A 25,325-nucleotide genomic window follows, 5' to 3' on the forward strand; every position below is an offset into this window, starting at 1 on the left:
CGTCATGTTGACATCAGCACAAAAAAGCACCAAAAGACCGCAGAAACGCAAATTTTCGTTAAAAACCAATGAAAGTGATGTTTTTATTTGTTTTTGCGTGACTAATTGTAAAAGTTCTTGCATGAGTTTTTACGTTCAGTAAACCATTTATGTCCCAGTCGACCACCCACGCCTGTTCAACCTACCAACCTGACCTCCTCGGCTCTATCTGCAGCTCCTTTCCACCACAAACTCTCGAAACAAACATGTATTTACCCAGGAACGCCCTTGACCCTGTTTTTTCATAAATTCTCTGCATAAGATCACTAATACACCTAAATTCAATCCAAAGACATTCCTGTTTGCAAACTCCTCTGCTCTGCCTCACTGGGCAACCATATTTTCGGGCAAAAACCTGCCAATTTCTATGATTCTGACATACTACCCATTAAAGCTCAAAATCTGACCCTTGTTCACCTGCAAAAACACTAAAGAAAACCTGCAAAATCCCTGCTATTTCCATTCCTTTTTAAGCTTCGTTGTTGCAGAGCCCTGCATACTCTTTATTCCCCTTGAGCTCTACTCAGCAGGGGCATCTTCGCACAGAACTTAAAACTGTAAATTCCCCGTCAAAAATCCATCATCAGGACTCTGTTTCCTGTTGAAGTATACACCAAATTCAATTATAATCCCAGTAAAATCGTGGAGGCTCCAGTTGCCCTCAACATTGCACCACTAAATGCACCTCATAGAGAGTTAGAGTGGATACCTCTGGCAGACAGAGACTATCAAATTGCTGATATGGAGGGAGATAAGCCTCACCTTCAGGCTTTCTGTGAAATAAGGAATAAATTCAAAAACAAAGCTGACCTATTAGGAATATGGGAATCCAATATGCCTATGTATTATCTACCCTCAGTGAATGTCTTCCCTGACCTCATCCATTAGTTTTGTGCTAACTATGAGCCTTCTCAAAGGGCAGTGATGGATCCTGCTGGAAATGTCCTCTTTTATATTACCCCTTAGTCCATAAATGAGATGCTACAATTCAAGCCAACTCAACCTCTGGTCTCCCTTTCCATGAAATAGTTACTGGATCAAGCCTCAAAGTTGTCCTCTGCAGAAGTTGACCGAGTTGCCAAGCTATTTATGCCACCAGACTGTTACTCTAGATTCACAATCCCCTATCACCATGCTTGGTTTACCGAGGAGGGAAAATTGCTCATAGACATGATCTCTTTTATCCTAAGATTCAAAACAAGTGAAATTGTGGATGAGACTGTCTTTGCTTTGATGTCTATTTTTACTCCAGGACAACCCCATGTTTTCAAGTATGACTATGCCACCTTCATAGCCAACAAGATTCATGAGTAGTTCATGAACTTAGAGAGGGAAAGGGTATTCAAATACACCTCATATATCTATCATTTGCTTCTATACTATTAGTCTGAAAGTGTCCTGGTCTTCCTTAAGAAATTGGATGTTGGGGGAGAGCAAAGGTCTGTGATATTTTGGTCCTCAGTGTTCCATCATGTTAATCTCTCCCCCTACACATACTGTGAGTTCATTGACCTCTTTGTCTACCAAACCACTTGCCTTTTATCAGCAGATCCTCCTCCTAGGCTCGCTGCTGAAATGCAGAGAATTCTGCACCTCTCAAAAGGATACAGCATTGGTGACTGGTACTACTACCAAAACCACACTGTAATAAGGATCTATGGCTGTGAATTAGCCCCATGCAGACTACCAAAATATGTCCCCATGAGACTCTTTGCCTTGGAGTACTATCGGCAATTCAACAGTGCAGACTTAAATCACTTCTATGGTGCTAGGAGAAAGGCACAACTTAAAATAAGACATCAATTAGGCCCCTTTATTTTTAATAAAAGGGAAGAAGCATGGAAGGATGCCGATGAGATTCTGAGAGAGAAACTTAAGCTCAAACTGAGTTTCTATTGGTCACCATATGACCCTGAACATTTCATAAGCTTTAGAAGGGTCAAGAACAAGCTCACAGGGTATCCCCACCATAGAATCCCTGAAATTGAACAATATGCCAACCAACAAGAATGGGTAGAGGGCACACTAGTGGAAGAGCTTACTAAAGAAGAGATAACCGAAAAAGCAATCAAGAATCTTGAAAAATCAGTTGACTTGGAATCTTTTGCATAGGTGTTTTTCACATCTCCTCGGCACCTTGGAGAAGGCACCTCATCCACCACAGCTTCCCAACAACCTACCCAAGAAAGTGCTCCACTAGCAGGAACATCTAAAGGAAAAGAGGTGCAGCATTCAGAACAGCAAGAGACAATGGCAGACTGCCCAGCTTCAACAGATGAAAAAAGTCAAGGGCAAGACCCTTTAACTCAAGCAAAGGCAACTGAAATCCCAGTGTTACAGACTCCTCTTAATGAGGAAAGGGCCAAGAAAAGGGATAGACAAGAAGAGACTCCCACCGGGACATCTACAGATCAGCAAGGAGAAAAGAGACAGAGATTAAATCCTTATTCAGAAGAAGAAATGCCAGAGGGGCCAACTGAACAACAAGTTCCCCTAAGCATGGAGACATCAGCCAGCTCCTTCTAGCCAGAGCAAGAAAGACAACAAGGGGTGGAGGTTACATCTACCAGGCAACAGAGTAGACAGGGCTCTGACATCAAGAAGGCATTCACTGATATTAAGGCTAGAAATGAGCCAGTCAGGTTCTAGCTTTACAACCAACTGCTAAGAATGGCTCCCACTAATCAGCAAAGGCTAATGGCAGCCTATGACATTCAAGAAGGAAAAATGACTCTCAGTCATTTTAGACCTACAACACAGAAACCACAATCAGCTGCTGATTATATTAGAACCAATCTGGAAGTTCTTTATAGGGATATCCATCTGATGGACCAGATTGAATTACACAAGCAGACCGGTGAAATGGTATATTCTACCTTGGCAGAAAAAACATCGTTGGCCCATAGATTGCAAAACTCTTTGCACAATACTTTTTCCCAACTAGAATTGGAGAAATATTCATCACAGGCCAAGGACAATAGAATCAAGTCTTTGGAGGAGATTATTATAGAGTTGGGACATGATCCCCAAGATCCAAAGGGCATTCAGGCCTTGATCAAAAGAAAGAGGAAGACATAGCAGACCTCAAAAGACAACTCAGGCTGCCAGCTACACTACATCCTCAAACCACAGAGGTAGCACAACAAAAAGAAGAGCAGGATGTGGTAACTTTGCTTATGAGCTTGCACAAAAGATTGATAGAAACAAAGAATGCCTTGGAGGCATCATTGCAAGGAAGACAGGGAGAGTTGGCCTCTTAGCCAATTCAAACAACTCAGATTCTTACAGCTGCTCCTCCTACAGCGACCACAATAGTCCCTCCCACTGGTCCAACAACAGAAGCAGGTACCTCAAGCTCAGCACCAGTTTCAGCAACAATTACAGCAACAGCAGAGCAAGAGACCTGCCTGAGTATGGAGGGGATAATGAAGAAATAAAACCCCTGGAAGTACAAATGGCAGAATTGAAAGAGGCCAAAGAAAAGATGGCCAAAATTGAGGAAAGATATTACAAGTCAAAAATGGATGTAGCTGAGAAGACGAGGGAAGTGAAACACTGGAAAATGGAATAAAAGAGCTAGAGAAAGAACTTACTCTTGATAGGACTTTAGCTGAGGTCAAGAAAATTTTGTGGGCCAAGATTGGCCAATCCATTACAGACCGATGGCAATCCATTGAAACTATACATGAGCAGATGGACTTGATAGGCTTGGCTCAGTTTGAAAATCAAAAGGCTAGAGAATCTTTAGGAAATATGCCTGAGCAAGCCAACAGAATGATTCAATTCCTCAACACTCATACTAAAGAGCAGCTGGCAGCAATAGGTATCAGGAAAAGGACTGATACCATCTTACTAGTAAAAGGGGTGCTGACCCTAAGGAATTTTGTGCAAACTCTGGAAAGAAAATGCCAAGAAATGCAAGCACAGGTGAACGAATTCAGGATAAATTTTGCAGCATTATAGAGCAGAGGGCTACCTAGTTTAGTAACCAGCGCTGGAAGATTGCTGTCACATGAGCATTATGCCAACAGAGTAAACAACTATGCCTCCAATCAAATCATAGTGTCCTCAAGCACCTCCGAAGAAAAAGGGCCTCCATCTGGACAGAGTCTCTAAGACAAACTAGAAAATCTGTTCTACATTGAACATGAGATAAACCACCTATTTGAAGTCCAGCCCAACTTTTATAGATACACTGAAGCTTATGAAACATTGATAAAGATACAAAGACATCAGCTGCCTACAGAGGATTGGTGGAAAGGAATGATGGAGACATTGCTCAGGTAAATTTTGTTTTTGATTATTTTTTATTAGCTACAGGTCAGCGAATATAGAGACATGGTCCACCTGTCAAAAGATAAAAAGCAGCATAAAGCAGAAATGGAATGGTGATTACAGCTCGTTAATGCAAAGAAATCAAACACCGATGACAAAGGCCAAGACAATGAAAAACAACATAGCAGCATCAAGGCAACAAATGCAGAATCAATGCGCAGTGACCAGCCGACTCACTCAACCCAGAAAGTCAAAATACCTCTAACAAATTGGACAGCTAGCATATTCATATCTATTGCAGCATTTATTCCCTCATTTACTACTTCTTAAGAGTTGGTAAAGGAAGTCATGAGTTCAAAACTTATCTTCATGATATTTTGTATCTCCCTTTTGTATAAATACCTCCCCATAATATGTATTTGGGGTTGGTGATTTCCTCTCTAAGCTACGTTGTAATTTCTTAGAATCTCTAATACAAATGGCTATTGAAGTTCATGGTTTCTGCGTTGTCTGAATGTGGAAATGATGGTCTAGGACCTGCTACAGGATTCCTGTGTCACTCTATCGAACAATAAGTTATTTTAAACTCTGTTTTATGTTTTCTGTGTTTGTAAAATGTCATGTATGTTCCATAATCTTAGTAATAGAGAAGAAGAATAGCCCAGGATTTGTTTAAACGCACCTTGTGCTCAATCTCTGTTATTAATTATGTTTTCTTTAGGATTAGTCATAAATATGAATTCCTAACTGCTCATGTTTGCACTAATTCCTTTCATTTTGAATATTGTTTAGGGATTCTTAATTGCTCCTGAATAACATTCGTACACTTTCCCTCTGCCAGCATAATGAAAGATTCTTGATTGCCTTTCATTCCCTGACTTCATTCCACAAATTTCCAGATTTGAAAATTGTTCCAGAACTGCCTATCTCGCTTTGTAGTATTACCTTTACCCAGGAAACACTTTCAGCTATACACCATCATAGACTCCATAGCGCAATGGAAGAGACTGTCTTAGACTTGCATCCCAACTCTGCCTGAAATCACCATCCAAAAAACTTAAAACAAAAACCATGTACATCATAACTAGCCTAAAAGCACCAAAATAAATCTAAATCACAAAGAGAGAGCCCTCTCTGGTTGCAGGTAGGCTAGGACGTGCAGCTAAAAGATTGGTTAGTGGTTACCTCGGTCGTATTCCCTTCAGGAGGCAGGGAGCAACCTGAGTGATAACACCTAGTATATTCCAATCGAAGGAAATGACTAGATTGCTTGGAGGTGGGGCCGAATAAACGACCGGATAAATCTCTGACGAACTTCCTTCCTGTGGTAAAGGAATGGGTAGATTTCCCCCATGTTCATCAGAGTCTGTGTTTATGAAGAGAATTTGAACGGTGTCATTCTCATTCTCTTTGGTGATAGTATCATCTGAAGGTGGACCCTCTGAAGACAAGATTGGGTCGACTGCCATCTCGACTTGCTGACTTTGGTCCAGTGTAGACTCAGAGGGTCTATCTTCAATGATAGGTGCTTCGATCGATAGCAACGATGTGTCAGTCAGATTTTCATCTAGCGATGGACTCGGCAAGAGTTTTTTGTATCCGGGAGGAATTCATTGCGGTGAAGCAGGATGGTTATCCCAGACTCTCTTAGCTTCATCTAGGAAGGGACAATAGTGGAGGGCATGATCACCTTCACAAAGTCTACAAGGAATTTTGGATCTTCCTTTTTTTCCATTAACTTCATTTTCACTAGTTGACGGTGTGCATTCACCATGATTGTTAGCAGTTTAAGACACTGGATTGTGCAAGCGGGGAGACCAGTCCCTCAAGATCCATGGGATGCAGGGACAATCTCGATGATAATGGTCTCCCTTGCAAATGACACATGGAGATTTAGGTTTGGAAGGTGTAGTGTGTGGATTTCTGCCAGATGATGTACAATTGCCCCCTTTTGTTGTTGGATTCTTCTTCTTCTTCTCCTTCCCTTTCTTCTTCTTCTCAGTTACTTGGTTTTTAGCGTTGCTAGCTTCACCAAGCGAAGAGGAAGAAGGAGACGGAGAAACAAATGAAGTAGAAGGTTGGGGAGCAACTTCATCTGGTTTTTGGTTGGATCGCTGAGGAATTGTGGTGTTTTTAATGATAGAGGTCGAGAAACGCCATACTGGCAGGCCAATTGTGAGTCCTGGAAGGGACAATGTAGCCATATGTGGAGCACCAACATCTCCCCAAGAAGAGAAGGGACTAGGATTTCCTCCAAGGGGAAATCCTTGATTGGTAGACTCCATTTCTCAACCTAAAGACCAACGAGGGAACAATGACGTTATTCCGATTAAAATAAATTTTATGACACTTTGACACAACTTGATTTTTCAATTTTTAAGAGTCGAGAAAAAGCTAAAGATGACTCTAGTCGCCTTCGATTTTTAATGAGCCTGAAGTGACAAGTGCTCAGATGGGCCTTTTCTTTTAAAGAGTCTGAAAAGGAATGAAAGTGACTACTCTGGAAATCTAGACAGAGGAGATTACCAAACCAATTGAAAAACTACAGAATACTTTTTACGGTACCACAGTCAATCTTCCCAAATGCTGTGTTCAGTGCATTGCGATCGATAGGGTGGCAGATACGGCTTCCTAAGGATAAAGGATGTAGCCTATTGTGGTCTCCCAATATATAATCGATGGTACGTGGGAGCATAAGTCCGTACTTGTACTTGTCATCTCAAAGAGGAGGATTCACCGAACCTATGATGAAAGCAATAGTTACTAGGCTTTATGATGCCGAAATACATCTCTAGCCTAGACTTCTAGATGTTGTGCATTAGGTTCCAAAGCATTTTTTATGTTCATTGAGGTTTATTTTATAGTTGATATTTCTTAAGAAGTTTTCCTTTAAGGTTCACTGTGTGATGTAGATATACAATTCCTAAATATGCAATATAAGATGATAAATAGTCATTTACTTTCTTTCTGCAATGAAATCCTAGCTACTTAGGAAAGAGAGATGAAATTTTTTCAACATAGAGGAGAGAGCACACACTAGATGCACTTTTCCTAAATCAACTTCAGCATGCAGTCTTAATGCAAATGCACATGCATGTATTTTTTTCAGTTTCCTTAATGTGAGAATTACAAAAAGAAAACTAAGTATAGATCTGAAATATCTTCTTTCAAAGTGACAGTACTAACAATTTTCTTTAAAAAAAAAATGAAAGTAAAGTCAAGACGACACTTTGCGATTTCGAATTTAAAATTGCTTTTGACACTTGAAATACTAATGATTCAAATCAAATACAATGGCAAAAGTGTAATCGACTATCTAAAAGAGGAATGCTTTGTGACACTCTTTTTCTTGACTGAAAACGACACTTGCGACACTTTCAAATCAAAAGACGACAGTTCGATTAAGCTACTATTTGCAAAGGAGAATTGTAAATGATGAAAAATACATAAAAAAAATTCACAATTCCTTATGATGGAGGCTGAATAATGCAAAGGAAGATGGTTTCAACAGAGATATACTGATCATAGACAACAAAACTACTGAATAAAGCTGAAGAAAATGAAGAAAAAACCAAAATCTGGAGGCAGAAACAGTCTCATTCAATCATCACACCTGTAACACGGGGAAACTAGGATGCATCTCACCTGCAACACATGGGAGGTGTGATGCATCCAGGTTTCCAAGAGGAGATAGTACGATGGACTAGTGATGAGACTGAGCTTGGTTTTCACTCACAGTTTACAGCTAAGTTCAGGGATTTAGGCTGAGCTAATGATTGTCAGTAAAGACAAAGTATAGGGGCTAATCTAATGAGGTTATTTGAGCTACCACCAGGGCACTTAGGATGTTTGCAAGCTAGATGTTTAGTTCATAAACCAGCCTGAAGATTGACTGAAGCAGCATTGATCTACTTTGCAGTTGCATAGCAAAAGCAGTTTGAAGGCTAGCTGGCTTAACTTCAGGCTCCGTCTGTGGTTTATAAAGCAAACAATAGTAACAAAACAAATAAACTATTCTGTCCCAAACGGAGTCGCCATTTTGTTATCGAGAAAACTAGTGTCCATTTAGAGCTGCTAGTCCCACTAAGATGGGTAGCTATCTTAGAAACGAACAAACTAAAGTCACTTTTGTTTTCCTTTATGAGAGATAGATGAGAGAAAAGCAGAGAGTACCAACCTAAGTCTTTCGCTAGCCTCTTTGCTTGTTTCCTCTCTCCCTTGATAGAGCTTTCGCCACTCCTTTCTCGCTCATCCTGCTTCAAAGAACACCTGTAGAGTCAAGGCAACAAAATACCATCAAAGCATAGAGATTTATAACCATAAATAATGTAGGATTAGATATACATTAACCATATAGATGCATATACAAATACAAGATTCAACGATATACAAGCATATGGAGGAAAACTCAAATAGCTTTATTGATAGAAGTCGTAGAAGAGAGGATTACAACCAAGCTATTTGATCTAGCATCATCCTCCCAGCATGAAAGCCCTCTTCACCTCATACAAAGCAAGATCACCCAACAATGTTTTCAAAGAGAAACCAACAACACTTCCTTGCAAATTACAAAATTCCAGGCTTTGGATCTCTTGGATGAGGGATCCATATATAGATGTTTGCAGGAGAGTGAGTCAGCTTATGAGATTTTGATTAGTGTTATTTCACTGATAGTTCTTGGTTCCACTTATAGATTTCATGATCTCTTACTCATCCCTGGGCGCATTTAGAGAGGCAAGTGTCATATGAGCAGTTTCTAGAAGATTCTTTGAGTTTCCACCTAGAAAAATGTTTTTTCCGTTTTTCTGGTCTCGCTCATTGCACCCTACAGAAGGGCTTTCTAGTATGCATCACACCCCCAATGTGTAATAGGTGAGATGCATCACACTCTATGCATGGAGCAGTCTGCATGGTCCAGTTTTGACCAATTCTGAGTAGTTTTTTAGGGAGAACTTTTGGGAGATGATGTAATCAGCTGACCTTATTCCTTTAGGGTATGAAACAACACTTTTAGGGGTTTAGAATCCCTTGGTTTATGGACATATGTGATTGGAGTTGCGGTGCCCAAATATGTATATAACAAAATCAAAGCTCAAATTAGGAGAAGGAGAGTTGGTGGAAACTAATCTTGAAATTGGGAGAGTCTACTCTTGAAAGACAATGTTAGAGGAAGGTTCTATAGGGCCAGAACCTCAATTCATAGAGAGTTTCCTAGCTATAAAGTCTATGGTTGAAGAAATGTACAGAGACTTTAGAAAGCAAAAGGTTGAAGATTCATCAGGTTCTAAACAAGATAAAGAAGAAGATGAGTCTCACTTCCATGACCACTCCAAAGGAAAGGGGAAAGAGGAAAGCTTTCTCACACCTCCTAATAGCCCTGTGCATAATAAGAAAGCATCTCTGATTAGGCTAGATGTTAAATATGACTTTCCTATATATGATGGAGAGCTAAATGCTGAAAAATTTGACAATTAGATTAGACAAATTGATGTGTATCACAGGTTACAGAACATAAACTCATACAAGAGTAAGATTCAGCTGGCAAGCCTACGCCTAGGAGGCACTACCTTGGTTTGGTGGGAAGGCAGAACCCAAGCTGATATGAAAAGACATGGCAAGACCATCTCTGTCTGGAGTGAATTTGTTTCTCCAATCAAAAAGCAATTCTATCCATTGGCCTACATGCAACAAGCCATGATGAGTTGGAAAACTCTTCGACAGTTGAAAAGGAAAAGTGTGCAAGGGTATACTCAAGAGTTCAGAAAGAGAGCATTGATGTTGGGTATCTCACTAGACTCACCAGAGACTCTTTTGAAGTACATTGGTGGTCTACACAGCCACATGAGGCATACCATTCTCATGTTTAATCCCAATGAGGTATCCGTACAAGCTATATCCGTACAAGCTACTCATCTAGAGGCTAGAGGAAAGAATGGAAATCCAAAAGTTGGGGGACCATCCCAACCCACTGTAAGCAAGAGCAAGGAGAAAAGAAAGCAGAAGTGAAAAGCAGGGAAGGCTAACACTGCACAGAAAGCCAAAGCTTCATGCACTCACTGTAAAAAGGAGGGGCATGATGATGAGCATTGTTGGATTCTGCATCCAGAGCTAAGACCTGAGAAGTTCGAAGGAAAAAAGAAGAAGAAAGTTGCAGCTATTCAGAAAGATTTGGGGTCAGACTTGGGAGATGAAACAACTATAATAGCCAAAGGTATAAAAGGTAAGAATTCTGAAGCATCTACTAGTAATTCTGCTCAATCTATTATTGATGAAGAAAATGAGAGAAAAAGACATGAGTTTTTCCATATTCGAGTTATTTCCAAAAATCAAAAGATTGATACTTTGTTTGATAGTGGCTCACAGGTAAATCTAATTTCTGAAGCAATTGTAAAGAAATTGGGATTATCAACAAAACCTCACAAGAAACCATACCCATTAGGATGGTTGAATGATAAAGCATAACTACAAGTGACTAGACAGTGAAAACTCAAGTTTTCTTTTGGGTCAACATTTGTAGATGAGATTGAGTTAGACATAATTCCTTTGGATATATGTGGAATTGTTTTAAGAAGTCCTTACTTGTATGATAGAAATGATATTTTCTATAGAGCTAAGAACAAGTATCTACTTGTTAAAGATGGAATCGAATACTTTGTAAGAGATCATAAGCTCAATAATAATTACACTCTCATAAATTCAGGACAGATGAAAAGAATGATAAATTCATGCAAAAAATTCTTACTAATGGTTGTAAAGGAAAAGAAACCTGATAAAACCAATGTATTTGAGGGTTATAATACTAAAGAACAAGCTGATATAGGAAAGGCTGTTTCAGAGTATGATGTTTTATTTTAGGAACCTAAAGGTTTGCCATCCAAAAAGGGAATAGTACATGATATTATTTTGCAGCAAGATGTTCCATTGCCTAACATTGGGATGTACAGGCTGTCTGCTTTAGAGAATGCTGAAATAAAGAAGCAGGTGCAAGAGTTGCTCGAGAATGGCTTCATCAAGCCTAGCACATCACCATGTGGGTCACCAATCATTTTGGTGAGAAAGAAAGATGGCTCATGGATAATGTGCATTGACTATCGAGCATTGAATAAGATAACAATAAAAAATCGTTGTCCCCTTCCTCGCATAGATGATCTCTTAGATCAATTGAAAGAAGTTGTTTATTTCACTAAGCTAGATTTGTATAGTGGATACCATCAGGTTAGAGTTGCAGAGCAAGATGCATGGAAGACTGCTTTCAAAACAAAGCAGGGATTGTATGAATGGCTAGTTATGCTTTTTGGCTTAACTAAAGCTCCTGCTACTTTCAAGAGACTAATGAATGATGTACTCAAACCTTTTCTTGATGATTTTGTTATTGTGTATCTAGATGACATTCTGATTTTTAGTAAAACGTGGGAAGAACATTTAAAGCATGTTAAGAAGACATTAGATGTTTTGAAAAGAGAAAAACTTTATGTTAAACTCTCAAAATGTGAATTGGGAAAAACATCTCTAAACTACTTGGGTCATATAGTATGGGGAGGTGAATTGAAAATAGATCCCTCTAAAGTGGCAGTCATTGTGAACTAGCCTAAACCCAGGTCTGCTACAAAAGTGAGAAGCTTCTTAGGAGCAACACAATATTGGAGGAAGTTCATTTCTAACTTCTCCTCGATTGCAGCTCCCTTACATGCTTTAACAGGATTGAATAAGGTGTTTTAGTGGGGAGGCAAACATTAGAAAGCCTTCGACACCTTAAAAGAGAAAATTAGCATAGCACCTATACTAGCACTGCCAGATCTACAAAGACCATATGAGATCCAAACTGATGCCAGTGACTATACCATGGGAGAAGTGTTGACAAAGCACGACAAACCCATATGTTATCATTCTGAGACTTTTAATTCTACAGTAGTTAACTATACTACATATGATAAAGAATTGTATGCATTAGTTTAGAGTGTGAAAAAGTGGAAACATTACTTAATGGGAAAAGAGATAGTAATACATATTGATCATCAACCACTTCAATACCTACACTCCCAAACTAAGTTACAACAATCAAGACATTACAAATGGATGGGTTTTCTACAACAGTTTCATTTAGTCATCAGATATAAAAAGGGCACACATAACAAGGTTGTAGACATGTTATCTAGACCCATTATAAATGCATCTACCATACTTAAGCATAATTCTGTGCTACATGAAAGCTACATAGAACAATATGCTCAAGATATGGACTTTAAGGATGTACATACAACTTTGAGTCAAGGAAAAAGAGTAGAAGAAGTGGACTATCATGTGAAGGACTGACTCTTATACCATTGTGGGAAACTCTGCATTCCACAAACTGAGAGAGTAAAGATAATTAGGGAAGCACACACTTCTCTGATATTGGGTCACTTTGGGGTAAGTAAAATAGTTGTACAGCTGCAAAGATTCTGCTACTGGCCGAAAATGAATGAGATAGTTTCTAGATATGTAAGAGGGTGTGCCATGTGTGCTAAAAGCAAGCCCAGCAATAGAAAACTAGGATTGTACACTCCATTTCCAGTTCTTTCTCACCCTTGGGAAAGTGTTTCCATGGATTTTGTTGGAGGACTGCCTAAATCTAGGAAAGGTCATGATTATCTATATGTTGTTGTGGATAGGTTCAACAAAATGTGTATTTTGATACCTTGTAGTAAACAGATCACAGCTGAACAGACTGTAAAACTGTTCTTTGAACATGTATGGGTTGATTTTGGATTACCCACTTCCATTGTATCTAATCGAGACACCCAATTCGTGGGAAAGTTTTGGTCGAGTCTCTGGGAACTGATGGAAACCAAATTGAAGAAAAGCATAGCTTTTCATCCACAAACAGATGGCCAGACAGAATTAGTAAACAGGATAGTGATCCAGTTACTGAGATTCTATTGCAGCAAACATCCTAAGCTTTGGGATGAACACTTGTGTTATGTGCAGCATGCTTACAACAGATCCAAACACTCTTCTACATATAGATCTCCTCTTGAGACTTGTTTTAGTTTCACACCAAGGTCTCCTTTGGATTTTGTCTTTGGTAAAGATACCATGGTTGATGGACACAATGATGTGGACAAGGCAACTAGGTTCATTGAACAGATCCAGGAGATCCACCAGGTAGTACAGAAATAGTTGGAAAAGAGCTAGGCCAAGTACAAGGCTAGGCATGATAAGCATCAGATGGAGCATATTTTTCAAGTTGGAGACCAACTCTAGCTGTATATCAACAAGGACAGGATGCAAGGTGAAGGTAAAAAGATAAAACCTATCAGGTATGCACCTTTTAGGATACTTGAGAAGATTGGTGAAAATGCTTTTCGCCTTGATTTACCAGCTTACATGCACATCTACTCAATCGTAAATGCAGATTGCTTGAGATTGTTTGAACCTTCAATGATTTAGGACCTTGAAGAGCAAAGTCAATTGCCTTCTATTGATGACCTGCTACCTGAATACCTCAATGAGTTGCAGGAAGACATAGTGTTGGACAGGAAGGTGAGGACGATGCACAGGGGAGATGTTGAATACCTCAGGATTGGGCTCAAAGGTTCAAAGTCGAGTAGTGCAAAGTGGATTGAGATTAGACAAGTGAAGAAACAATATCCTCACTTACGATGCCTGAAAACCAACTTTTGGTGGTCCAAAAACTTTTTTAGTGGGAAGGCCATGATCCAAATTACATCCATAAAAGACTGTCAAAGAACCATAACTGTATCAGGTAGAAACATATCTCTAAAGAAATAAAAAAAATAGTGATCAAAGACACCCTGAACCAGTGGCAATGGAAGCCAACGTGGAACGATGAGGACCTCGGTCAAAGAGCACTGAACGAGGCCCATGGAGACCGCGTAGGAGGTTAAAGTAGCCCCTGGGAGCCCCGGATCAGGAAACGGAGGTGGTTTTTGATGCGAGATTAGCACTAATCGTGCATCACTAGGTGAACAGGGCCATGAAGGAAAATCCCGACCACTCGGTCGCATGGGGGAACCGAAGAACCGTGGGTGGAAAAGGAAAAAGTACCGAAAGTACAAGGCGATACCTGTGCTTTGGAAACTGGTGGTTTCGATCGAGGCACCCTTAAATGGTAAGAGGTTTTGGACAAGAGTCGAATGATCCCATACATCGATCAACGCGTGGTAGACGGAGGTGAGAGAAACTTGTCGTTGATCGCATGTTATCGGTCGAGCAAGTCAACCGTGCGAAACGTGCGTATGGCGTCAGATCTGGAGGGCCCAGATTAGACGGCTAAGATCATACCCAATGGAGGAAGCAAAATCAACAGAGAATTAAGCCATGTTTTAAAAGGGATTTAGAATCCGTTTGACTGCCACGGTGGAAGAAGAACACATCCACGACGTAACTGAAGAAATGAACCGATCAAGCATGCTGGCACCGTTTAGAGGATGACAAGTGGCCACTCCCTGAGCATTCATGATGATGCTAAATGTTAGCACCCAGGTTGTTCCCTTTGAATCCCAAGGGAATACGGTCGGGGTAACCACTAACCAATCTTTGGATTGCAGCTTCTAGCCAGGCTGTAATCAGAGAGGGCTCTCTCTTTAAGGTTTAGCTCTGTTTGTGTAGAAATTTCAGGCTAGTTATGATGTTCAAGATTTGTTTTTGTATTTGGTTGGATAATGTTTCAGTCAAGATATGTATGTTCTTACTAGAATGTTATAGGTCATTGGGCAATGGAGTCAGTGGTCCTTTAGTTGTTTGGTGTGCTATATTGATACAGTAGTGAAGCTGCAGAGCTGGATAACTGTCTGAGAAACAATACTTTGAAATTGTGATTAAGTGTGATGTGTCCAGTTCATGAAAGGCAGTTAAGGATCTTCCAATAAACTGGTATGCTAAAGAAGTGACAGTGTTATTTAGAAGCAGTGAAGAATTTCTAGACAACATTCAAATTATAGAATTAATAAAAAACATGAGCATTTAAGAATTCATGTCCATAGTTAATCCTGAAGAAAAACATTTACAGCGATAAAAATTGAGCACAAGGTGTAACCAGACAATTCATGCACTATTCTTTTTCTTTACTGCTAGTCAGTGAAACATGAGTATGATTTAATGAACATAGGAAAACAAACAGAGTTTAAGGAAAACTTATTATTTCATCAGATAGCACAAGAATTCTGCAACCGCACGCAGGTCATCAGCAAGACATCAAAATTTCAGGAAATCACTGAGCTGATCTAGCCCTTTGTATTAGACAATTCTGAAAGTGTACAATACATTTGCCTCAGAGTGAAAATTACCAACCCCTTATGAGTTGCTAAAGGGGGTATATATACAAATTTTACATGAAAAATATCAAGGAAATGAGTTAATGGCTCATTGATGTTATGCCAACTCCTGGAGTGTTGTAGCTGAAAAAGTTAATGCTGTAATAACTCTTCAGTGCTTTAGCTGTCAAAATGGTTAGAGACTGTTGACTTGGTGGCTGTTGGAGTCGGCTGAGGATAAGCTGTCAAAGATATGCGTTTTTTCTTATCCTTTGGGCTAGCTGTCGTTGTACATGTGCTGAGTCACTTTTCAGCTGCCTTAAATGCTAACCTTTTCCTACTGTTTGTCTTCTAGTGAGCTGGAGATGGCAGTGACCGAGCAACTGAGGCTACCGTGGCAAAATTTGAAGCATTGCCTGCCACCAATCCTCCTTAGGCATTTGATGTCCTCGAATCTTAATCAAAGTTTCATCGGCCTCTGTATACCTGTAAAAGTTAGGAGGAATTTCAAAAAGGTGCTTTACCTCATTCTCAATAAAAAACAGGCCTTCAAGTTTATTATATAAGCTCTGTCCTGTTGGAGGCCCTGTTTCCTGAGAGGTACTGCCAGATGCAGTGATTTGGTTTTAAAGATGAGCTGCCATCCTGTTAGCAAATTGATCTCAGGAGATCAGTCTTCCTGTACCGCTCAATAGGCTGGGCAGTCCTTTTGCTTGCAGTGCTGCCATCTTGTGTTGGTACTCATGCACCTCAGCCTGTATTTCAAAGCACTTTCTCTGCATAGTCTGCACATAATTCCTGAGAGTGAGTACTTTCTTGGCTGTGAGGACGGCCTCTGTTCTGTTGACTATGCCAATGGCTGTCAGTTCCTCCTTTTCCTGCCTATTCAAAAAATCTCTCATTCTGTTGGCTTGTTCAGGCTTGTCTCCCAGTGTTGTTTTGGCCCTCTGAATCTCTGTCTATGCTTGGCCAAATAAATCCATCTGCTCATGTATAGTTTTTATTGACCTCCATTGTTGAGTGATGGATTGGCCAATTTTGGCCCATAGAATTCTTTTTATCTCAGCCATGGCACTCTCCAGATTTAGCTCTTTCTCCAAGGCTTTTATTTTTTCTTTTAGAGCCTTTATTTCTCTGCCTTGCTCTGCTACGGTCACTTTTGATTTGTCATACTTGGCATCTAGTTCTGCCAATTTTTGCTTGGCCTTCTTTATTTAATTTGCCTAAAGCTCCATTTCCTTAATGGCCTTGGTTAATTCTTCCACACTTGCACTGGAATCTGGAGCTGCTGTTGTTGCTACTGCTTCTGTCGTAGGGGCCACTGCTGTCTCTGTAGTTGTTGTAGTGGTTGAAGTAGTTGGAGGAGCTTGGGATGTATATTCTCCCTGTTTATCTTGCAATGCTCCTTCAAGCTCCTTCTCCAAATCGAAGACCTTTTGATTTAGCTGCATTATGAGGTCCAGTTGCTCATCAGCCTGTTTTTCCTTTTGTAGCTCTGCTGTTTGAGGGTGCTCTGTGGGCTGCAGCTTTAACCTCTTCTTCAATGCATTGAGGTCATCTTATTTTTTCTTCATAAGGGCCTTTACACCCTTTGGATCCTTAGGATCATGTCCCAGGTCGATAATAATGTCCTCCAGTGACTTTATTCTGTTATCCTTGGCTAGGGAGGACATTCTCTCAAAATCCAACTGAGTGTTGGTATTTTTGAGTGACTCTTTCAGTTCATGGGCCAAGGTTGCCCTCTCCACCAAGGTTGCATAGACCATTTCTCCAGTCTGTTTGTGGAGTTCAATCTGGTCCATGGGATGGATGTCTTTGGCTAGGACCTCCACCCTTGTCTTCACATAATCTGCTGCTGATTTTGGATGGGGCACTGTAGGCTTGAAATGGATGAGGACCATTTTCTCCTCTTGAATGTCATACACAGACATTAGCCTTTCCTTTTGGGTTGGTGTGGCATTGAGAAATTGTTTATAAACCTCCACCCTCAGCAGGTCATTCTGTGCCTTTATTTGCTTGAAGAAGTCCTTAGTGCCTTTGGGCTTCTTGCTCTGCTGTGAGGGGGAGGACACCTCCAAACCAAGTTGTAATCCTTGCTCCTGCTGAAAGGAGCTTGTCCCTGTGTGCTGGCTGCCCTCCCTGTTTTTCCTTGAACTGTCAAGGAATTCTTTAGTGATGTCTTCTACCTCCAGGGAATTAGCTCTTGGCCTCTTGGTCTGGGGTTGCTGGGAGGATCCACTAGCAGGAGTGGACTCTTCTCTGGCTCTTTTCGTACCCCTGTCTTCTTGTGCTGGGGTCTGCAAAATTGGAGCTGTTGGTGGCTCAGTTTGTGGAGGGGGAGTCTACTCTTGCTGCTGCTCCGGTTGCTGTTCTTGTTGTTGTTCTTGTTGCTGCCCTTGTTGCTGGCCTTGTTGTTGTTCACTTGAAGGGGCAGACTTTTCTTTCATGGTTTCTTCTTCAGCACCCATTATGCCATTTCCTTTGTCTGTAGCTGGCGCTGCTGTGGAAGGTGCCTGTGTGGCTGGTGCAGTCCTTGAGGCTGAGGTCCCTTCTCCTGCTAAATAAGGCCGTTTGAAGGGTACCTGCTGCACAGAGTCTAGGTCAAGAGTTTTTTCTAGTTCCTTGACATTCTTTAACATTGTCTCTTCTTCAGTTAGTTTTTCAATTAGAGTATCCTACTGCCATTCTTGTTGGTTGGCATATCTTTCAATATGTGGGTATTTACAATGCCTATAACCTAGAAGCCTGTACTTGATTCTTCTAGCAGTGATGAAGCCTTCAGGGTCATAAGGGACCCACCGAAAACTATATGACAGCTTGTATTTGTCTTTGAGGATTAGGTCGGCATCTTCCCATCCTTCTTTCTTATTCATGATGAAGGGGCCCACCTGGTGTTTGAACTTGAGGTGGCCTTTCTTCTTGGAGCTGTGGAAGTGAGTGAGGTCAGACTGAATCAACTGCCTGTAATACTCCAAGGCAAAAATTCTCATAGGCACATATTTTGGGAGCCTGTATGGACAGAGCTCACAGCCATAGACTCTGATGATTGTATGATTCTCATATAGGTACCAATAACCTATTTTGTACTTTTTGGAAAGCTGCAGAGCTTTCTGTATCTCAGTTGATATTCTGGGAGGAGGGGACCTCATCAATAGGCAAGAGACAGGGTATACAAATTGGTCAACAAACTCACAATAGGAATAGGGTGAAGTTTGGACTTGGTGATAGACAGATGTCCAGAAGATAACAGATCTTCTCTCCCCTCTATAGTCCAGCTTTTTGATGTAGCATGGAAAAGCCTCAGACTGATAGTACATAAAAAGGTGGTAGATATAGGATGAGTACTTGAAGACACCCTGTCTGTCTACTTTGCACAGCTGATCATGAATCTTGTTAGCTATGAACTTGGCAAAGTTATATTTGCGGGCAGGGGGTTGGCCTGGGCTGTAAGCAGCTAGCAATACCAGCATTGTTTCATCCACATGCTCACTGGTTCTGTATCCCAGCACATAAGAAATCATGTCTAGCAACATTCTGCCTACCTCAGTAAAATGGACATCCAAGTAGGGAGGAGGCCCTGCAGGCTGACATTCAGGTTTCACAAATGTCCTGGTGACCTTCTGAATATCCTCACTAGTCATCTTGGCACCAGTGTCCAGCAGATAATTCATGGAAAAGGGGAACAGCAGCTCAGTTTGATCAAAGTGGAGCATCTTATTGATAGTTTCAAGATTGATGTGAAAGAGGATGCTCCCAGATGGAGACTTGATGGCTCTTTGCTGCACATCATAGTTTTCAGCACATAGGCGAATGATCTCAGGAAAAACATTTACAGAGGGGAGACAGTAGTATGGTAGGTTTGACTCCCATATCCCATATGTATCATGACCATTCAGGTAGTCCTCTCTCAATTGCCTGAAGGTCTGCAGAAAGTCCCTGTTACCCACAAAGTCTTCAATGAGGTAGTCCTTGTCAGCAAGAGGCAGGACTCCAGATCTTTATTTGGTGGATTTAATGGAGCAACACTGAGGGCTGAGGGTGCAGGAGCAACCATTATGCAGTTTGAATTTAACTGAGGTGATTACAATGGTTTGCAAGGTTCCTCAAAGATTTGAGTGACAGGCTTAACAAACAATACTTGAAATTCTCCTCAAATTTGAAAAGGCAGGCTTGGCAGACTTGTTTTTTCTGTTTGCTAGTAAATTCACAGGGATTGTGAATTTATGAGGATGATTGCAGAGGGTATGTGAGATTTACTTTGGTAGAAAGCTGCAGCTGGTCTACACCCGGCAAAAGGGAACAATGCCGGGCACCTCGAGGACAAATTTACAATTTTGGTCCGCGAATTGACTGTTTTAATGTTAAATTATGGTGTTGGGGCAATGCAGGTTACCTTAGCTCACTTTTAGGTGGCAGACAGAGTTTAATTTGGAATTTGACAAGTGCTTTAATGGTGAATTTGTAGAGAAATGGTATGTATGGTCGAAATGGGAGAATTATGGTGAATACCTGGATAAAATCGCTTGAAAAGCCTGCGGGCCGAACTGTGAAGGCTCAATGTAGCTGAGTTGATAAGCTCGGGCGGTCGCAAATTCGAATTTGGAGGTTCGGGAAAAATCTGGCGCCGAAGCAGCGACAAGAGTTCTGTGTATTTCCCTCGAAAATGACACAAAACGGCTATTTCAGGTGTTTATAACGACAATTTTGGCAAAAACGGGTTATTGGCGCTTTTCTGCCGATGACATCAGCATGACGTCATGGCGGGCCCGAGTACGGAGGGTGACGTGGGCGCTGAGGTGGAGGCCAGCGTGGCCGGACACGGTGGCGGGCAGATAAGGTGGCAGGGCTACGTGGAGGGCCACGCAGCACGGGGCAGGAGATGGTCCGACGTCATGGTGACGTGTAGGTGACGTAGGAGGGACGGTGGTAACAGGGAGGGTGGTAAGCGGTTTCCCCACACCACCTTTGGGCAAAGGCGATATCGGGGAGGGGGGCTCTGAACAACCCCGCCGCGTGCCACGCGTCCCATGTATGGGGCGGAAAACCACCGTTCCCCGGATGCTAAAGGACGACAGATCCAAATCTGGAAATACCCGCCCATCGTTAGATCGGGGGTGGCAGACGATGGACGGCTGGCGAGCCTCCCGACGGATCGTGCATGTTGGGGGGGTCTCGCCGGCATATTAAAATATTCGAATTAATATTTTGGGCGGAGAAATTTAGGTTTAAGGGCTTTTTGTGGGTTTTTCGGGGCAAGGGTTAATCTGAGGGGGGAAGAAGGGTTAAAAAGTGGGTTTTAAGTAGAGGGAAGGGGTTTTTGTGGAATTCTTGAGCAGAGGTGAGGTGAGGGCTTAGGGGGAGGTTATCACTCCAACCAGAGGTTAGAGCAATCCCATGACAGGGTTGACCATAGTCCCTGGTGGACTAATGTCTCCCTTAGACAAACTTATTTAGCTATAGTGCTAAAAAGGGAGGATATTTATACAATGCTTGGGATTTATACACCATGGTGTTATAATAGTAGGGAAAAGGTAACATAGGGGATTTAGATAATAGAAGTTAGGGGTTAATATGGATGGAAAAGGTGAATGAGGAGTGAAATCACTAAGTTTATGTGAAGATAACTTAGCTTAGGGAGTAGATCAAAATAAAAAGAATTTTAGACAAGAAATGTGGCTTTCAAAGGAATAAGAACCAGCATGAAACCTCAAATTCTTTCATGAACACAACTTATGAAGGGATGTTAGTAATGAAGGTGAGAAAGGGGAAAAGGAAGTTAGTCATGCTTCTTTATTTTGCTGCAACATGATGGAGAAGAAGACCTTCTCAATCCATTGATATTCCTTTGTGAATAGGTTAGCACACATTGAATTGTAAGGAATGACATTTCTGCAACCCCATCTGCCTACCCATCTATTTGTCTAGCATTTTTTGTTTCTTCATGGAGGGTGCACTTAGACTTGTAGACCCTTATGTGCCTTTTCTTTTCTTTGGCTTTTCCCTTTTGATTTTCTATCTAGAACTACCCTTATTGCTTCCAAGGTCCCAGATTAAGCAGTTGGGAACCTTACTTCTCTACCTAATCTACTAGTTTGCCAAGATTAAACAGTTTGGACAGACTTCTTTCTCTATTCTACAACAGAAAAATTGAAACATGGCATGATCCAGATTAGGCTTTTGGACCACCCATCAAAACTTAATCAACATGAAGCTATATACACACCTGGTCTCCTTTTGGAAATATGGGATCTTTGTATCACCAAAGCAGAGCATATTTGGAACTTTCTTTGCCAATCATGAAATATGAAACCTATTGGTATAGGTAGCTAACAGTGGCTCCACATGGGGATGGCTTTTCCATTTGAAAAGCCAAGAACAGCAGGTCAGAATGCCTGGCCCCTTGACTGCTTTTACTAAATCCTAAAGTATGCTGCTTTGACATGCCAAATTGTACTCTTCCCATCTTGGTAGATCTCTGAACTCATTTTCCCTCTGCTGATAAGTAATAAAACTTGAGAAACTGCATTTTTATATTTTAACAGAAAGTAATATATACCCCTGAATATGTACAAGGGAAACTTAGGCTGCACTTATGGGTAGTAGTCAAAATAGTGCTTCAACATCCTGCCATTCACAGGACCTTCATCCACATCAGTTTCATTAAGACTTTTAAGGAAATAAGTATTGTTTCCTTGTACTGCTTGAACAACAAATGGTCCTCTCCAAAGGGAATCAAATTTTCCATGTTTTCCCTTATCTTCTCTTCTTGAGTCCCACTTGAGGACTTTGTATCCAACATTAAAATCTTCTGCCTTGGTCCTTCTGTCAAAGGCTTTCTTTAACTTTTCTTGTAAAACTTGAACTCTGCTGTAAACTTGGTCTCTAGTTTACTGCAAACATATTATTTGATTGATTCTTCTTTGCATATCATTTGGCTCAGCTTGACTTTCTTGAAGTAGTTTCATAACAGGAACCCCTAATGATGAAGGGAATTTGGCTTCTATTCCATAAACTAACTCATATGGGCTGATCCCAATTGATCTCTTGGTTGTTAGTCTATCTGCCCACAAGGCATTCACAAGCTTCTTATGCCAATTCTTCTTATTTTCTTCCAATACCTTCTTTATGATGTTTACAAGGCTTTTGTTTGATGACTCAGCAAGGCCATTTCCTTGGGGATAATATGCAGTAGAGTGGCCCAAGGTAATGTGAAATTTGTGGCAGAAATTGACCATCTTCTTAGATCTGAAGGTAGCAGCATTGTCTGTTATTATTTTATCAGGACAACCAAATCTAGAAACGTCTCAAGGAACTGAATGATAGTGGAATCATTTGCTTGTCTGCATGGAACAGCTTCAATCCATTTACTAAAGTAGTCTGTAGCTGTTAGAATCCATCTATGTTGGCCTGAAGATGAGGGATGAATTTCCCCAATGAAATCCAAGCCCCATTGTTGAAAAGGTCTCTCTGTTGCAATAGGCCTCAAAGGAAGTGGTAGTAACTTTCTCTTTCCCTCAAACACTTGACATTTATGACATGAGGTGGTGAATTTCTTGACATCAGAGAAAACAGTGGGCCAATAATAACCAGCCCTCAGTATTTTATCCACGATGGACTTCCAATACAAGTGTCCACCACAGTCACCTGCATGAAATTCTTTGGTGATATTATTAGCTTCATTTTCAATCAGGCAGTTTAGCAGTATACCTTCATGGTTTTTCCAAAGCAAATTGCCTTCCATGACACAAAATCTTGAAGCTTTCATTTTTAGGAACCTACACTTAGTTCTGGACAATCCTGGTGGAGCACACAGGTTTTGTAACACATAACATATATCAGAGTACCAAGGGGATTGTTCAAAGGCTACATTGATCTTTGGAGTCGCCAGCTCCGGTTCATTGTCCAGCTGGTTTATGTCTAGGGCTTGGAAGTTTGCTTCTGTCATTAGTTTGGCCAAACCTTGCCCTTTTATTAGTTTTGTAGGCTTTATCTCAATATCAAATTCCAAAATGTTGGCAATCCACTTTCCTCTTCTGCCTTCTAAATTTTCTTGAGTGAGTATGTCTTTTACAATGGGACTTGGCACATAAGCTATAACATGGGAATAAAGGATATAAATCCTAAAGTCTTTAATGGCCTTGACCAAAGCATAAGCTTGTTTCTCCATGATCTGATATTTCAGAGGTGCATCTCTAAGGGCTCTACTAAAGAAAGCAATGGGTTTCTCATTTCCTTGGTCATCTTTCTGTAATAAAACAGCAGCAATAGTATGCTGGGAGGCAAAAGAGAAAATGATAAATTCCCTGTCAAATTGAGGATTTGTTAAGACTGGAGTTTGGGTAAGGGCCAATTTTATGTCTTCAAAGGCTTGATTTGCCTCTACTGTCCATTTTCCTTTTGAATCCTTTTTTAGCATGTTGTTCAATAATCTGATCAGTTCTGCTAAGTTTGGGATAAACCTTCTTAAGAAATTAATCTTCCCTAAGAAGGCTTGCAATTCTTTGATGTTTCTTGGGTGGGGCATTTGCAAGATAGCTTGTATCCTGTCTGGGTCAATTCTGATGCCATCCTTTGAAATGATATGTCCTAAGAGCTTTCCTTCTTCCAAACCAAATAGAGACTTCTTTGGGTTCAAGGAAATTCCATATTTCCTACATGTTAGGAAGATCTGTCTCAAATGTTTCAAATGTTCTTGGTCTGATTTTGAGAAAGGTGTGAGGTCATCCAAATAAATGACAAGGAAGTCATGAATCTCTTTGGCAAAAGCAATATCCATTGCTCTTTGAAATGTTGCCCCTGCATTCTTCAATCCAAAAGGCATTTTTACGTATTTAAAGGTTCCCCATGGGGTTGTGAATGCAGTTTTGTCTTGATCATCAGGGTGCACTAGGATTTGATTAAAACCTGAGAATCCATCAAGTAATGAGATCCTTGATGCTCCTACCACTCTTTGGAGGATGTGATCCATCTTAGGTAGGGGATAGTTGTCTTTGAGGGATACTTGGTTTAGGTTTCTAAGATCGACACAAAGTCTTATTTCACCAGTTTTCTTTCTTGTAGGTACCAAATTTGAGATCCAATCAGAAAACCTGATTGGTGCTATGATACCAACCTTAAACATTTTTTGTACCTCTTTCTCAATTGCGGGGAGAAGCATGGGGTTTATTCTTCTCAATTTTTGCTTGAATGGATTTTGATTTGGCTTGAGAGGGATTGTGTGTTGGATAACAGAGGTGTCATAGGATTTTAAGTCCTCATAACTCCATGCAAAGACATCTTGAAATCCTTTGAAAAGGTCAATGTATTTGGGCTTTTGATCAGGGGGTAGGGAAGCAGACAATTTTATTATCTTGGGCTTTTCAATGGTGCCAATGTTGCATTCTTCAATGGCAGAGTTAAGGGGCTGCATTTTTGGTTTTCTTGGGACATCATTTGAATCAAAGATATCCTCTAGTGGAGTTAGGCCTGTTGGAAGAAAATTATCTTTCAATTGTATCACTTCAGCTTCAGCATCAGCCACTTCTTCACAACTGATTTGTTGAATTTCTTGTATGTTGTCTTTGCTGAAAATTGTTGGGTGTAGGATTTGGTGAGCTGTCTTAGGTGATATTGGCTTGTTATTATGTTTACTCTGTATTTGTGATTGACTTGCTCTTTCAAGTATTTGTGATTGACTTGCTCCCTCAGTGTCAATATTTAGTCCTGCAAATTCTTGTTGCAAGGTCAAGAAATTATTTATTTGTGCATCATCTTCAA

This window comes from Pinus tabuliformis, chromosome 5_1 (assembly GCF_031772625.1).
Source record: "Pinus tabuliformis cultivar Carrire ecotype Pingquan chromosome 5_1, CPIR1, whole genome shotgun sequence".
In the NCBI taxonomy this organism is placed as follows: domain Eukaryota; kingdom Viridiplantae; phylum Streptophyta; class Pinopsida; order Pinales; family Pinaceae; genus Pinus; species Pinus tabuliformis.